The sequence below is a fragment of the Manis javanica genome, chromosome 2 (assembly GCF_040802235.1).
Source record: "Manis javanica isolate MJ-LG chromosome 2, MJ_LKY, whole genome shotgun sequence".
In the NCBI taxonomy this organism is placed as follows: domain Eukaryota; kingdom Metazoa; phylum Chordata; class Mammalia; order Pholidota; family Manidae; genus Manis; species Manis javanica.
This window is the reverse complement of record NC_133157.1, coordinates 218,456,132-218,470,248: the sequence shown is the minus strand read 5'-3', so window position 1 is coordinate 218,470,248 and position 14,117 is coordinate 218,456,132. Positions and strand designations below refer to the sequence as shown.

At 46.2% G+C, this 14,117-nt stretch overlaps 1 long non-coding RNA gene across 12 annotated transcripts in view; it reads right to left on the bottom strand.

Moving 5' to 3' along the window:
• LOC108384557 (uncharacterized) overlaps positions 1 to 14,117 on the bottom strand; it is a 57,430-nt gene that overhangs the window by 26,132 nt on the left and 17,181 nt on the right. For 6 of the 12 annotated variants that reach the window (XR_012128548.1, XR_012128549.1, XR_012128546.1 and 3 more), the window contains one exon: positions 8,984 to 10,391. The exons of 1 other annotated variant lie outside the window; for it this stretch is intronic. This is a non-coding gene — a long non-coding RNA (uncharacterized lncRNA). Of the gene's footprint in view, positions 1 to 8,983; positions 10,392 to 10,583; positions 11,351 to 14,117 lie in introns of those variants that run through there. 5 more of the 12 variants (XR_005061965.2, XR_005061967.2, XR_012128547.1 and 2 more) reach the window with 4 other exon arrangements.

The following is a 14,117-nucleotide window of genomic DNA, read 5'->3' as shown; positions in this document are numbered from 1 at the left end:
CAGTCTCGCAGGAATTCACTGCCTACCTGCTACCCAACAGCATCAGGATTTAAAGGAAGCAATGTAATTATCACATCCTGCTTGTTGGCTTCACCCACAGAGGTGCACCTGCCAGGCCATGGGCGTGCCTGGTGTAGGTTCTCCATCTGACCAAGCTGCTGGCTCCTTGCCAGCAAGTTCTCTCTGTTTTATGTTCTTTGCTCACTTGTTACTGTGCTCACAATTGGGCTTTTTATATGTAGCCCTCACCTGGTTTAGGAAGTGTTTATTCCTTATAATAATGAAATGACCTTACCTGAAACGTTGACGCAATGCTGTCTGTCTCTAACTCCTTCCTAACTCCTAACTGGGAAATGTCATGACCACACCAATAGTTAAAATATGCAGATTCCTGAGCCCAAGCCAGAGATCTAGGACAGAATGAGCACAGCAGGGCCTGGACAGCTGTGTTTTTTCAAGGCTTCCCAGGCGATTCTGATCTGCAGGCAGATTTGGGAAAGACTGACCCAAATCTTCCTCCATTGACAAAGGCTTTTAGCAGCAGGGGCTGCTCTGAGGGCCTGTCCCAGCCACAGGGGGCTAGAGGGGCCTAATTATTGTAATCCTACCTATTGACTGACATGCTCCCACATGCCATGCTGTTTCCCATGCTAGCCATTTAATATAAGCTCTCTCCACATAACCCTAGGAGGGAGGTGCTTCCATTCCCGGGAACAATCAGAAGCTTAAGGAAATTAAGAAACATTCATTCAAACTCTACACAACACATATGCGTTATGTGCTGGTCTGTGCCAGGGGCTGTTCTAAGATGCGGAGGTACAGCAGAGTAAGACCGTTCTTGAAGGGTCTGCATCTGAACTGGGGGAGGCAGACAGTACATGAATTTACGAGTCAGTATGTGAAATGGCCACAGTCAGGATGGCAAGGCAGGCCCAGGGGCCAGAGAGTGATGCAGGGGCTTCTGAAAGAAGTATTAGGGGGATCCTCTCCAGGGAAGTCCCCTTTTGAGCAGAGACCAGAGTAAATTGAGCGGAGTTTACCATGAAGGATCTAGAGGAAGAACTGCCAGCAATGGGAAAGCAAGAGAAAAGGCCAGGGAGTCCTTTCTCAGGGCCACGCCCGCGATAACTGGTGAGCCCGTTTCCTGGCTGCAGAAACAGCTCTTCCTCTCTTTCTTGGACCACATCTTGCTGTCTCACTGTGTTAGCGATTTTGTAGCAAGGTGACATTGTACAAGTTTACCCTTTCTTTCTCATCTGCAAAAATGAGTTTGGCTATAATGGGAAAAGCCCATTATATGGCCAGTAGGGACTTTTACACACGTGGGATTGTCTATTCCTCCAACACTGTGAGGTGGATGTTATCATCCCCATTTTACACATGAGAAATTGAGGCACAGAGGAGGGACCTGGCTTGCTTGCAGTTCTCTCCTACTATGAGACAGAGGCAGGATTTGAATCCAAATCTGTTGAGCTGCATCTAACACAGTAACTTATTCCCCTTGGAACATTCTCTCTGCTGCTGACATTTAGGGTGTGACACTGGCAGAGTCTCAGGGACACAGCCTTGGGTGTCGTGGGCTGTGAGCTCCACCCTGGGGGATGAGTCCGGCTTAAATTCAGTAAGAGGTCTCAACCCTGGTTGGGGGAGAAATTAGCAGAATTTACCACAGCAAGGGCCCTCTTAATACTGGGTTTCCAAGGGAAAAAGAAAAAGAGTATTTCACTGAGGCATATGACAGCTGACACATTAGAACATCATAGCTCCAAACTGCAGACTTATTAAAGCCATTAGAATCATTATAATTGAGAATTTACATAAAAGCACATAATGACTTTTGAGACAGCCTATCCCCTGAGTGCCTTCTCCTAGCTCTGTCACCCTCTCTCCTCCTTCCCAGGCAATCCTCAGAGACCCCGGGGAAGCCTTTGCTCTCTCTTTCCCAGCCTTCCTAGTGCCTGTGGTCTTACATGCATTATGGAAAAACCCCACAGGAGAAAGGAAATGGGCCTCTCTAGGCTGCTTGTCTTGATCTGGCCACATCTTGCATTTCTTTAGCCTGTTGGGGAAGGGGAAGCCTGACCCTAACACCCTGCTCATCTGGTGAACTCCCACTTACCTTGCATGTCCTGACTAGAATGTTTCACCTAAGAAGACCTTTCTCCAGTCAGGGGATCATTTCCCCTTCTAGGCTTCTACAGCTTCTATGCATGACTTTATTGAAGTTTTACACAGTTTAACTTCTCTGTTTACACAGTAATCTCCCTTGGGAGTCTATGTCTTACAGTTAAACTCTCCCAGTGTTTAATATAGAGTCTAACACACAGATGGAACTTAAATAATAATTGTAGAATAAGTTAGTAGCTGAATGAATGAATGAATTGTTTCATGGTCTATTGCCACCACTGACTCTCCTTGATATGAGAACAAATGTGCTCTAAGATCTCAACAGGAAATGCAGATACAACAGGGGCAGATGCAGAGAAAACAGGCAAAGTCTCACCCTCAGGCAGCTTCTAGGCAAATGGACAAGACAATAAGAAGTGATCATTTCAGACAGTGATGTTTCCTATTAAAAATAAAACATAGGTTAGCATGATAAAGCCAAGAGGTGTGGAGCAGCAGCATTGGATTGGTCAGGGAAGGTGTGGCAGAATTCTCTAGTTGCTTACCCAACTACCACTCTATTCATTCTCGTAACAGAACCCTGATTTTTCTCCTAGCAACAATATGCCTAGTACAATACCATGTTCTCCAGTCTCCTTTACAAGTATGGGTGGCTAATAGGATATAAGTGTAATATTTGGGAGTTGGACTTCCTAAAAAGCTCCTTAAGAGAAGGAACAGACAGCTTGAGGGTGGACATCTTCAAGACTCTTATTTTCTGCCTGCCTAGAATGTATATATGAGCAGCCTTCCTTGAACTTGAAGATAAAAATAATCTTCAAAGATTGGTAGAGCAAAAGTTGACAAAACAATCCAAGACCCCTAATGACTTCATGAAACATGTTTTCCAGACTTGGGCTGCCTTCTCTGGATGTCTTTTATGTTAAGAATGAACTCTTTGTGAATTAACCAGTGGCCACCTTGGGAATGCACATTTCTCATCCCTACCACTCTGTGCTTTGCAGAGTTTGTGGTCCTGGGTCCCAAAGGAAGAAAATTTCTTCCAGGGGACACAAGAGTTCTCTTGACCTATAAGCTATGACTCTCCATGCCAACGGATGAGCTAAGCAAGAAGGGCAGGGACCATCCTGACCAGGATCATAGACTCCCAATGACACCCCTAATGAATATCCTGCATGGCAAATTTAATCCCAGAGTCCATTCCCTGGAGAAGCTGACCTCACAGCTCACCTTTAGGGTTGCTGTAAGAATGCATCATTCAGCAAACAGACCTTGGAAACGGACTCGGCTGTAGCCCTTTGCAATTTGCTTAGGAAACTTTTTATTGAAGGAGAGGTATCTTGTGCAAGGAGAATTCCCTGTGAGTCCGACTTAATCCAGTGTTCCTACCCACCCCCAGGCTAGAGAAGTGTGGCCTACACCTCTGCACATCCCTGAGAAGATGACTACAGATCCAGTGTTTTGAACATTGTATCCTATTGTCAAAGCACTAAGGGTGCTTGACTTCTTGCAGGATTCCAAGTTGGGTCTTTGTCCCCTTCTCTCAGCACAATTCACTGCACATAGTAGGTATGGGAATAATGACAGACAATTCTTTCTCATGTCTTTTATGGAATGAAAGATCCTTTCAAAAGATGAACAACTTAACCATGCTATAAATTGGGGATTTTATATAAGAGTGATCTCAGCTGAATAAAGGACTTCGTTCATTCATTCATTCATTCACCCAAGAAACTTGCTCTATATCAGGCACTATGAAAAAATTTAAGAATAAAAGGAGATACTGTGAATAAATAAGCATAAATGAATTTATATGCATCATATACAACACTATGAGAGCAATGATTAAGAATCATATGATCCAAATCATGACATTCAAATCATTTTTGGGGGTGGAACTTGACAAGCTGATTATAAAATCTAAGTGTAAAAGCAAAGAAATGGAAATAGCCAAGACATTCCAGATGAATAACTGGTGATACAACTTATCTTACCAGGTATGTAGACTTGGTATGAAGTTCTAGGGATGAAGGCAGTGTGGCATGGGGACAGGGGTGGACTTTGGAACTGAAGGGAGAGCCCAGAAGCAGAATCTCCATCTATGAAAACCTTATAACTGATTGGGGGAAAGGGTAGATGGTCAATGAATAATTCTAGGATAATTCTCATCCACATATAAAAATATTGTAACTGGGAATCCTATGTCACATTATATACAAGAATCAGCTCCAAAAGTCTTAGAGACTATAAGATTACAAGTAAAACTACAGAAAATTTAAAAGATGACATGGAAAAGTGACTTTACGGCCTCAAGCTAGGAAAGGATTTATTAAATGAGACACAAGAAGCATATATAATAAAGGGCAAAAAAGACAAAATTGTCTGCATTAAACTTAAGAGATTCAATTTATCAAAAGAAACCATAGAGAGTGTAAAGACGAGCTGAAACTGGGAAGATGTGTCTGCACGTATAAAATTGACAATGAATTACTTTTCAACATATGCAACAAACTATAAATCAGTAAGAACAAACAACTCATAGAATAATGGGCCAAATAGATTCTATTCAATAGAAAAGGAAAAATGAACAATTAGCATACCAAAAGCAACTCAACCTCTCTAGACACCAGGGCAAAGTAAAATGACATGTCATTTCGTATCTGTCAAATTAGCAAAAAATTAAAGTCTGACAATCAAAATGAGTCAAGGAAGTGGGGCAATCACTTCTCCCAACCAATGCTGGGTGAGAGGGTAATTTGCTAAGAGCACACAGATAGCAATTTGGCATCATTGAGTAGAGTTGAAGATAGTGTAAGTCTGCCCCAGCATTTCCACTTCTGGGTGGACACCCTGGAGAATCTTGCAATTACACCAAGAGACCTGTACAGAGTTGGCCAAATCCACACACTTTTTAATAGCAAAACCTGGAAATGACTGAGATGCCCATAGCCAGCAGGAATCTTTTTTAATGTGCTTCATTCACCTGATGGAAAAGTATACAGCAGTGAAAATCAATGAATTACCAGAAAGTGTGAGAGTGGATGACTCTCCCAAATGTCATTTTGAGGGACAAAGTGCAAGTCCAGAGAATATACAGTATGATTTCATTTGTATAAAATCATGTACAACTAGATAATATATTATTCAGGAAAACAAATAAGCACGGTCAAACTAAAGAAAATAAATAGGATGACAAACATAAAATTCCTGGTAGGATTCAAGTCTGAAGGGAGGGAGGGGTCTGGGGAGAGACGGGCAGAAGATGAAGACCACAAAGGTGGACAGCATCGTTTGTTAGACGGAGTGGTGGCCATACAGGCATTTATTATACTGTGGTTCTTTTAACCGGATACATAGCTTATGAACAGTCCTTTTTCCCTCTCATCTAGTGTTTGATATTATCATTCAACAACGAATCATTTAGTTCTAAATGCAAGAAAAAAGTGAAATGCAGGGCAAAAGTTGACGGAAGAGGTGACCATATTCCTTATTGACCTGGATCTTAAAGGTTGAGCTTGCTCGAAAAGTATGGAAGAGGGAAAAATAAAATAAGCGTCAGGCATATGAAATGGAGACAAGCAGGTGTAACTGGGAATGGCAAGTTGGCGAAGGTTAAGATCAGTGAGTGGAGAATGAAATTTACATGGCAGGGGAGGTGAGGTTCTTTGAGGTCCCTGTAAGCCTTACAGGGTATTCTGTGACCAATGGGGATCCGTTAAAGAATTTTGTATTGTAGTAAACTATACATACCACAACATTTACCACTTTAACCATTTATAAATATACAGTTCAGGGACATCAAGCACATTCATGTCATGCAACTAGCGCCACCAGCCACCTCCAAAGCTTCCTCATTATCCCAAGCCATTAAGGAATTTCTATCAGGTAAGCGATGTGATATGATGATTTTCCTTTATGAAAAAAAAAATCATAGCCTAAAATGTAGGGAGTGTCTGAAGGCAGGGAGATGATTTTAGGAGGTCAGATGTGGCCCATCAGAGAGGATAAAGTACGAAACAGAAGAAGTGGGGGAGGTAGCGTGACCCTGGGGAAAATGTGCAGATGTCCGTGATAACCGCGGGGAGAGGGGACAGAGTCCAGGGCAGATCCAGTTTGCCAGTTTGAGCATACACTGGGGTCATTTACAAGAACAAGGCTATGAGAAAACAGGTTGGTTTGGTTTTCTGTTTTCTAAATCAGCTGTGATCTGTAATTTTCGCCCCCACACAACGGGAAGTAATACCTCCCGTGTCCCTTGCCCCACTCTGAATCTTACTGCACAGCCTCGATGGGTGTCAAATCCTATTTTGTGATGACAAATCATGTATGGATTCCCCATAATCTTTCATAGTTTGGCTAGTGGGAAAAATGAATGAATAGGAGGCTGAGAGCTAATTCTGAGTATAAATTAGAGACTCTCCTAAAGAATGAGAAGACAGACCCCATGGAGCCCCCACTGCCTGCAGAGACCCCCAACATGATACCAGACACCAACACCGCCCAACTATTGCTGGCGTCTGGCCCCTGAGAGCTGAAGTGACATTCCCTTCTTCACACAAGGAGTAAAGGTCAGGGTGAGGACCTGAGCCTGGCTGCCTTTCTGTGAAATGGCAGAGAAAGGGCCCTGCGGTTTGGACCAGGAGTGTGTAGACCAGAGGTCAGTAAACCACAGCCTGCGAGTTGAGTCAAATCCAACAGGCCACCTGTTTTTGTACAGCCTGCAAACTAAGAATGGTTTTTACGTTTTTATATGATGGGGGGAAAGACTGAAAGAAGGAAAATACTTTGTGACACATGAAATGGTGTAAAATTCAAGTATCAATGTCCATAAATAAAGTTTCACTGGAACACAGTCCTGCTCATTCATTGCTGCATTGTTAATAGCTGCTTTGTATTATGGTGGCAAAGGCAAGTAGCTGCAACAGAGACCGTGCGGCTTGCAAAGGCTACGCTACTTACTTTACAGAGAATATCTGCCAACTCCTGATAAAGATCTCCAGGGCACAGCCACTAGCAGTGTACCTGTCACCTACCTGGCAGCAGCCTGGGGTGGTCTAACACCCAAAGGTCAGCTTTTCTCCTCTCCTAGCTTCAAATCCAGGCCATGCAAGAGTAAGCCCCACACCCCCCTGAAAGAATAGACTCCGTGTGCTACCCTACCACTGACCTGCAATGTAGCCGATGTGTGAATCTCTGTACCCAATGTCCTGGCTAAGGCCACCACACCGTAATCCCTTCCCCCAGGTCTGCCCTAGGGTCTGGCTCAGAATGAATCTGTACCCCGTATCCTGGCTAAGGCCCCCACACCCTAACCCCTTCCCCCATATCTGCCCTAGGGTCTGGTTCACGATGAATCTGTACCCAGTGTCCTGGCTAAGGCCCCCACACCCTAACCCCTTCCCCCATATCTGCCCTAGGGTCTGGTTCACGATGAATCTGTACCCAGTGTCCTGGCTAAGGCCCCCACACCCTAACCCCTTCCCCCATATCTGCCCTAGGGTCTGGTTCACGATGAATCTGTACCCAGTGTCCTGGCTAAGGCCCCCACACCCTAACCCCTTCCCCCATATCTGCCCTAGGGTCTGGTTCACGATGAATCTGTACCCAGTGTCCTGGCTAAGGCCCCCACACCCTAACCCCTTCCCCCATATCTGCCCTAGGGTCTGGTTCACGATGAATCTGTACCCAGTGTCCTGGCTAAGGCCCCCACACCCTAACCCCTTCCCCCATATCTGCCCTAGGGTCTGGTTCACGATGAATCTGTACCCAGTGTCCTGGCTAAGGCCCCCACACCCTAACCCCTTCCCCCATATCTGCCCTAGGGTCTGGTTCACGATGAATCTGTACCCAGTGTCCTGGCTAAGGCCCCCACACCCTAACCCCTTCCCCCATATCTGCCCTAGGGTCTAGCTCAGAATGAATTTATTACCTACATCCACCTGCTACCTGAACTCACCTTCCTATTTAATGATTCCTTCAACAAGTATTTGTCAGATCCATACCATGTGTTAAGTGGTAAGGACACAATAATAAATAATAAATAAGACTGGAGCAGTCTCTGTCCTCAAGGTGTCAAGAGTCTAATGAATGATAAGCATTAACAAATAAGACCCTAAAACTTGTCAAACTGTAGTTTTGCCAGGCATTGTGGAGGAAAGCTGCACAGCCTGATGAGGATCCAGGGTCTCCAGGGTCCAGGCTGAGGGTCTGAAGGGTGAGTGGGCATTACCTTTGCAAAGGGAGGAAAACAGTCGTCAGGCAAAGGGAACAGCACTTGCAAAGGCCCTGCGACGCAGAGAGAATTTAAGGAACACAGCAGGAAAAGAAGACAGTGTGGCTGGAGCTGGGTAAAGGGGGAGTGGCAGGAGATGTGGCAAGGGCATATGGGGGGTCCCTGCCAGCTGGTCAGCCTCCTCTTCCCGTTTGCCACCCCCCAACCCTGTCTTCTCTTCCCACTGGCTACACTCCCTCCTCTTAGAACAGGCAAGGTCCAACTGGAGCAGAGGAGCTCAATGAATTACAGGCATCTACACCTTGGTTACATTATCCAACCATAAGCATTCAATTAAGGAGATTAAGTGCATGTAAATTGCTTCAGCTATAATTCAGTGTGACTTGAAAAAAGGTGTAAGTGGTTTGGACAGTAGAATCGCATCTACATCAAGCAGGTATGTATGAGGAGATAATTGGTGTAAAGCATTTAGTGTAGAGCCTGGGACATTGTAAGGGCTTAATATACGTTAGCTGTTGTTATCGCTGGCAGCACCCTAACAGCCCTGGTCATCATTCGTATTTCATGAACAAGAAATGAAATCATTACTCTGAGTGAACCATTAACCTCGGGACACATTTTTCTTTTGTTTTTAACAATTTTAATTAAAAGTTTCCATTTTCACATTTTTAACATGAATATTGTTGATACCTCATCCTCTCTCTTACAATTTAAAGTCTTAAATTCATGAGATCGTTTGAGGAATTCAGGGCCACACAGGCACTGCTCACTGCTCCAAGCCAGGAGGAGAAGCCGCCAGGAAAACGCTCCCCCGTCAGAGGCGAGCGTGGGTTTGGTCTAAGGAACAACCAGGCCAGCCTCTTATCTCCTAAGGCGCCACCACCGTTCCCTGGAAACTCTAAATGTCAGTGGGATGGAGGATCCGAAAGTGCTGAGTCAGCCCGGAGCTGTAACAGGAGTAATCGCCTTGCGCTGATCAGCTCTGATCCACAGTTTGGATTAAAGAATAAAGCCTGTGCTTTCGGCTCTGCGGAGGCCTCTGCTCTGGGGAATAGAAGGACTGTCCTCATTTGAACCCTCCTTCCTTTCTCTTCAGGTCCAAGACTTCAGCGCGGCTCAGTACTGGCGGCATGTCGGGGCTGACCCTTCCTGCCGCCTGGGCCTGGGCCTGTCTGGCCGGCCGTGGGAGTCAGATTCTAGGTCCTGAGCTCTGGGCCTGGACCAGGGGGTCTCTGGGCACTCTCCACCTCACGTCAGGCTGAGCTCCCTGTTCAAGGGCAAAAGAGAACAGTGGTGATGGCGACAGGGCTTCAGGAGCTCTCCTGGGTCAAGTACAACTCTGTCATTCTCCTGCTGTGTCATTTTGAACAAGTGATTTAACCTCTCTGGGCTTCATTTTTCTTACCTGTTAAATGGGAATACTAGCTAATCCGCTTTGAGAATTACATAAAAACAGGACAAGCACTAGAATGGTGCCCAGCACACAGTGCTCCACATACGTTAGCTCTGGTAGTTAATCATGACAGTGATCCTTCCGGGGCAGGCTGCAAGGGTGTATGACCAGCGCAGCCACACTGGGCTCAGTGCATGGAAATGTCCTGGCTGGGCTTAATGCTCTGAAGTTGCTGTATTGAAATTCTTGACACCATGTGAAGAAGAGACTCCACATTTTCATTTTGCACGGGGCCCCACAGACTGTGCCACAGGCTCTGTGTCAACCACTTACGGAGTCCCCTCTGTCCCAGGTACTAGGTAGGCACTTGACCAACACAAGTTCACGGGCTTCCCTGGGATCTCACAGGCTCTGAGCTCTCAGTTCCGGGGGAGGAAGCAGAGCTCCTGACTGGCCCCACCTAAGAGCTCACTGTGTGAGGGTGGGGTGCTGCCTCTGGGGCGGACAAAATGCACCCCTCAGCCCCACTCCTTCTCAGTTAACGACTCAGGTGACTTTTGCTTCAGTTTCCCTGATTGGAAGCCTGAAGCTGCTTGTAAGGAGTCTGGGGTAGCTGAGGTAGGTTTGTTAGATTCATCCCTAAAAAAAAACAAAAACAATTTTAACCAAAATGCCTTCATTAAATTATGAAATGAGTTATAGAGTCAGCAAAGTGGTGGCTTGCAGCAAGATTTTTCTAACATAAGTGCTTCTGTGTTGTTTTTAGCCAGCACAGTATGTGCATGCGCATACACATTATTTGAATGAGCTGCTGACCTTGGGGAATCTTACCTAAACCCCCCAATGCCTGGCTTCCCTTCAGGCATCAGCAGGTCTGGTAACTTTGGGCCCCCAATCCAGGTGGGCCTGCGGGCCGGGACAGAGAGGCAGCTGCCCTTGGGGTGGCGCATGTGCCCGCAGCCGGCCAGGGCCCCCTCGTCTCCTGGGGCTGGCTCGCCGCATGGTCTCTCTGGTCCCTGGTGCCGTGGGTGCCTGAGCGCTGCAGGCTCGGAGCCTTGCATTCCTGGTTTCACCTCTGAGAGGACCGGCATTGCCCAAGAGCTCTGGGCCTGGAAAGCTCACAGCTCTGCAGTGCTCCAGGAAGCCACGCTCAGAAGCACCCACGGTCTTCAAGGCAGCCTGGAGGCAGGTGGTGGACTCCCCACGTCCACAGCTGGGTGACTGGGGCACTTTCACTCACGTCTGGTTCTTCAGCCAGAACACGAGGACAACGGTGCCACCCCCGCTGACCCACCACCATGTTGTGCCAGGCAACTTCATTCTTGTCTCCGTCCTCTCCAGATCCACTAGGTATGGTTTCCATGCACCCTTGAAATGGGGGTCAATAAACTCCCCTGGAAAAGAGCCAGCAGACGCTGAGTTTGAATCCAGACACCTACAGGCTTGCATGGGGGCCTGCATGTATTTGAGGGAATGGAGAGAAGATGCACTAAGAGGTGCATCTCAGGGAGGAGTGTCAGAAGGTCTCGGAGGCATGGGGCCCAGCCTGGCCCAGGTGGAACAAGCCTTCCTCCAGCCTTCCTCTGCCCCTGCCCTGCCTGGGGGAGAAAGGAGAGCACCTGTTAATTCCCAGCACCCAAGAAGCACCACTGTGGGGTGTCTCCAAGGTCTGGAGTGACTGAGTTGGACCACATGCTACTATCATTCCAACACCTGTGGCCCTGAGCTGAGCAGCCACAGGTGAGGCGGGAGTGATGGGGGCTGACAGAAGCCAGGAGGCCAGTGGTGGCAGGGACATCAGCCTCAGAGGGTCACCAGGTGAGGGCCTAGAATATAGAGGGGGAGCCCGGGAGCCTACATATATGCATATGTGTGTATATGTGGGGGTATGTTATAGGTATGCATATGTGTGTATGTAGGTACAGGCATACATATATAGGTAATGTATATATTTATATATATCTACAAGTGTTTTATATAGAGAGAAACATACATATAAATGTATGTGTGCATGCATATATATGTGCTATACTTATTCATATATAATATGAACATATACATGTGTGTATATGTGTGCATGTATGTATCTTATGTACCTTGAGCCTTAGGATACAATTATATAATAAATGAAATTTAAATGTCTTTATAATGGGTGAAGGCAGTCAAAATATACAAACTTACAGTTATAAAATAAGTCCTGGGATATAATGTACAGCATGGAACTATAGTTAACAGTATTATATTGTATATTTGAAAGTTGCTAAGAGAGTAGGTCTTTAAAGGTCTCATCATAGGGAAAACATTTATAAGTATGTGTGGTGATGGATGTCAGCTAAACTGATTGTGCCCATCATTTCACAGTACATACATGCACCTTAAAAGAATACAATGTTATACATCAGTTATGTCTCAACTTAATAAAAAGATTTGTTTTTAAAAACCTCTGTATCTCACTACGTAGTGAAGTGTGCGAGGGGGAGAGGGAGTCAGAAGTCCTGACAGTGGGCTCATGCCCTGCAGAGTGGACTACACAGGGGACAGAGTCAGAACTGCTCATGGGACATTATTTTACAGCAACTGAGGCCCAGACACATGCATATTCCTGTTGTACCTTTGTATTTCTAGATGAGAACCAGACTTACAGCTGGAGTTGTTCTGCAGCAACAAGGACGCCTCATTTCTACCCAAACCTCTAGGTGCCATGCACCGTGTTATGACCAGGGAGGCAGGCTGATGGGCTGGCTCTGCCTGCTGCGGCCTCATCCCAGAAAGGCTGGTGCAACCTTGGACTCCAACCTGCTCTGATTCCCCAACCTCTTCTTTGTACTTCTCTCTGGAAGCTGTCTGTGAAACTGATTTTAAACAGGCAGCAAGTGAAATCATCCTCAGGATTCTGTTCCACTGCTTTAATGCTAATGAAACAACAAAATAGCCGAATCAAGGGTGGGAACCAGACCTGTGCTCTGAGCTCAGAACCTGTGTTGCCGCCCCTCACCTCGGCTGCACAGGCTGGGCCACTGTCTTCCCTTCCTTCCCTCTTTCTCTCCCTTCCTGTCTTCTCTTCCTTTATCTTAGCTCAGACTTGCACAAGGCACCTACTACCTGCTAAGCCCTGTGCGGAGAGCTGAGAATGCCAGGTCAGTGGGGCAGGCAGGAGCCGCGGGCATGTGCCGAGTGCAGGCTGAGCGGGGGCACTGCATGTGAGCATGCACGGAGAGCCACAGACTCAGTCACTTCTCTGACTCCCAGCAAAAATACTCGGGAACTATTCACAGCAAGAAAGCCAGTCTCTTTCTAGGAGTGCGACTAGCAGTAGAAAGCTAATGGGAAGTGTGGAGGGGGGATTAGGGGCTAGGGTGTGTGTGTGTGTGTGTGTGTGTGTGTGTGTGTGTATGTGTCTGTAAGGACCTGGGTTGTTTTGGCTGTTGCATTCATTTCTTCTTTATTTTCCTCTGTAAGCTCTCAGGAACTTGCATTACACAGTTAGCCCAGTTGTTGATAATGAGCATTTATTGAGTGTCTACTACATGCCTGGCATTGATCAAAGTTATTTAATCAAATTCTCATTAAAAATATCTGAGATAGATGTCCTTACTTTCATTTTGATAAATAAGAAAACCAAGGCCTCAAAAGGTTGCATTTCTTACCTAAAGACATTCAGATAAGATGGTAAGAAGAGCCAGGAATACTTCAGTAAGTATTACCCAAGGACCTACTATATGGCAGACACGCAGATTCAAGCCTGAGAACCCACTGTATTCCTGCTCTACAAACCTGCCTCTTTGATTTCACTTGGGAGGCTAATTGGGACTTAGGTCATGTCATTTATTACAAGATAGAGCCCTGACATTTGTTCATTCATGCCCTCATTTATTTATAAAACATTTATTAATTCACTAAACAAATATTTGCTGGGGTGTCTATTATGTGCCAGGTGTGGTACTTTTTACTAGGAATTCATGGGTGACCAGAAGGGCACTGTCCCAGCCCTTATGATGCTCATGCTCTAGAGGGGGCAACAGACATTAAATCTATCAGCCATACTCATAGGGGTCTGTTGTCAATTGACAGCCGTGGCCAGAAGGGAAGGAGCTGCCTTTTTTGAAGCCTGACACCAGGGTACCTGACTGACCAACCTGGGTCCAGGAAAGGCCTCCCTGGGGAAGTGAGGTTCACCTCAAGTCCAAGGTAAGGAAGACTTAACTGCATGAAGAGGTGGAAGAACTTCTGGTTTAGAGGGCATAGTATGTGCAAAGGGATGGAGGTGAGGGGAGAGTCAGCCACGCAGGGGCTCACCACTAAGACATCTCCACTTGGATATCCTCAGACATGGCCCCAGGCATCTCAACCTCATCCTGACCCAGC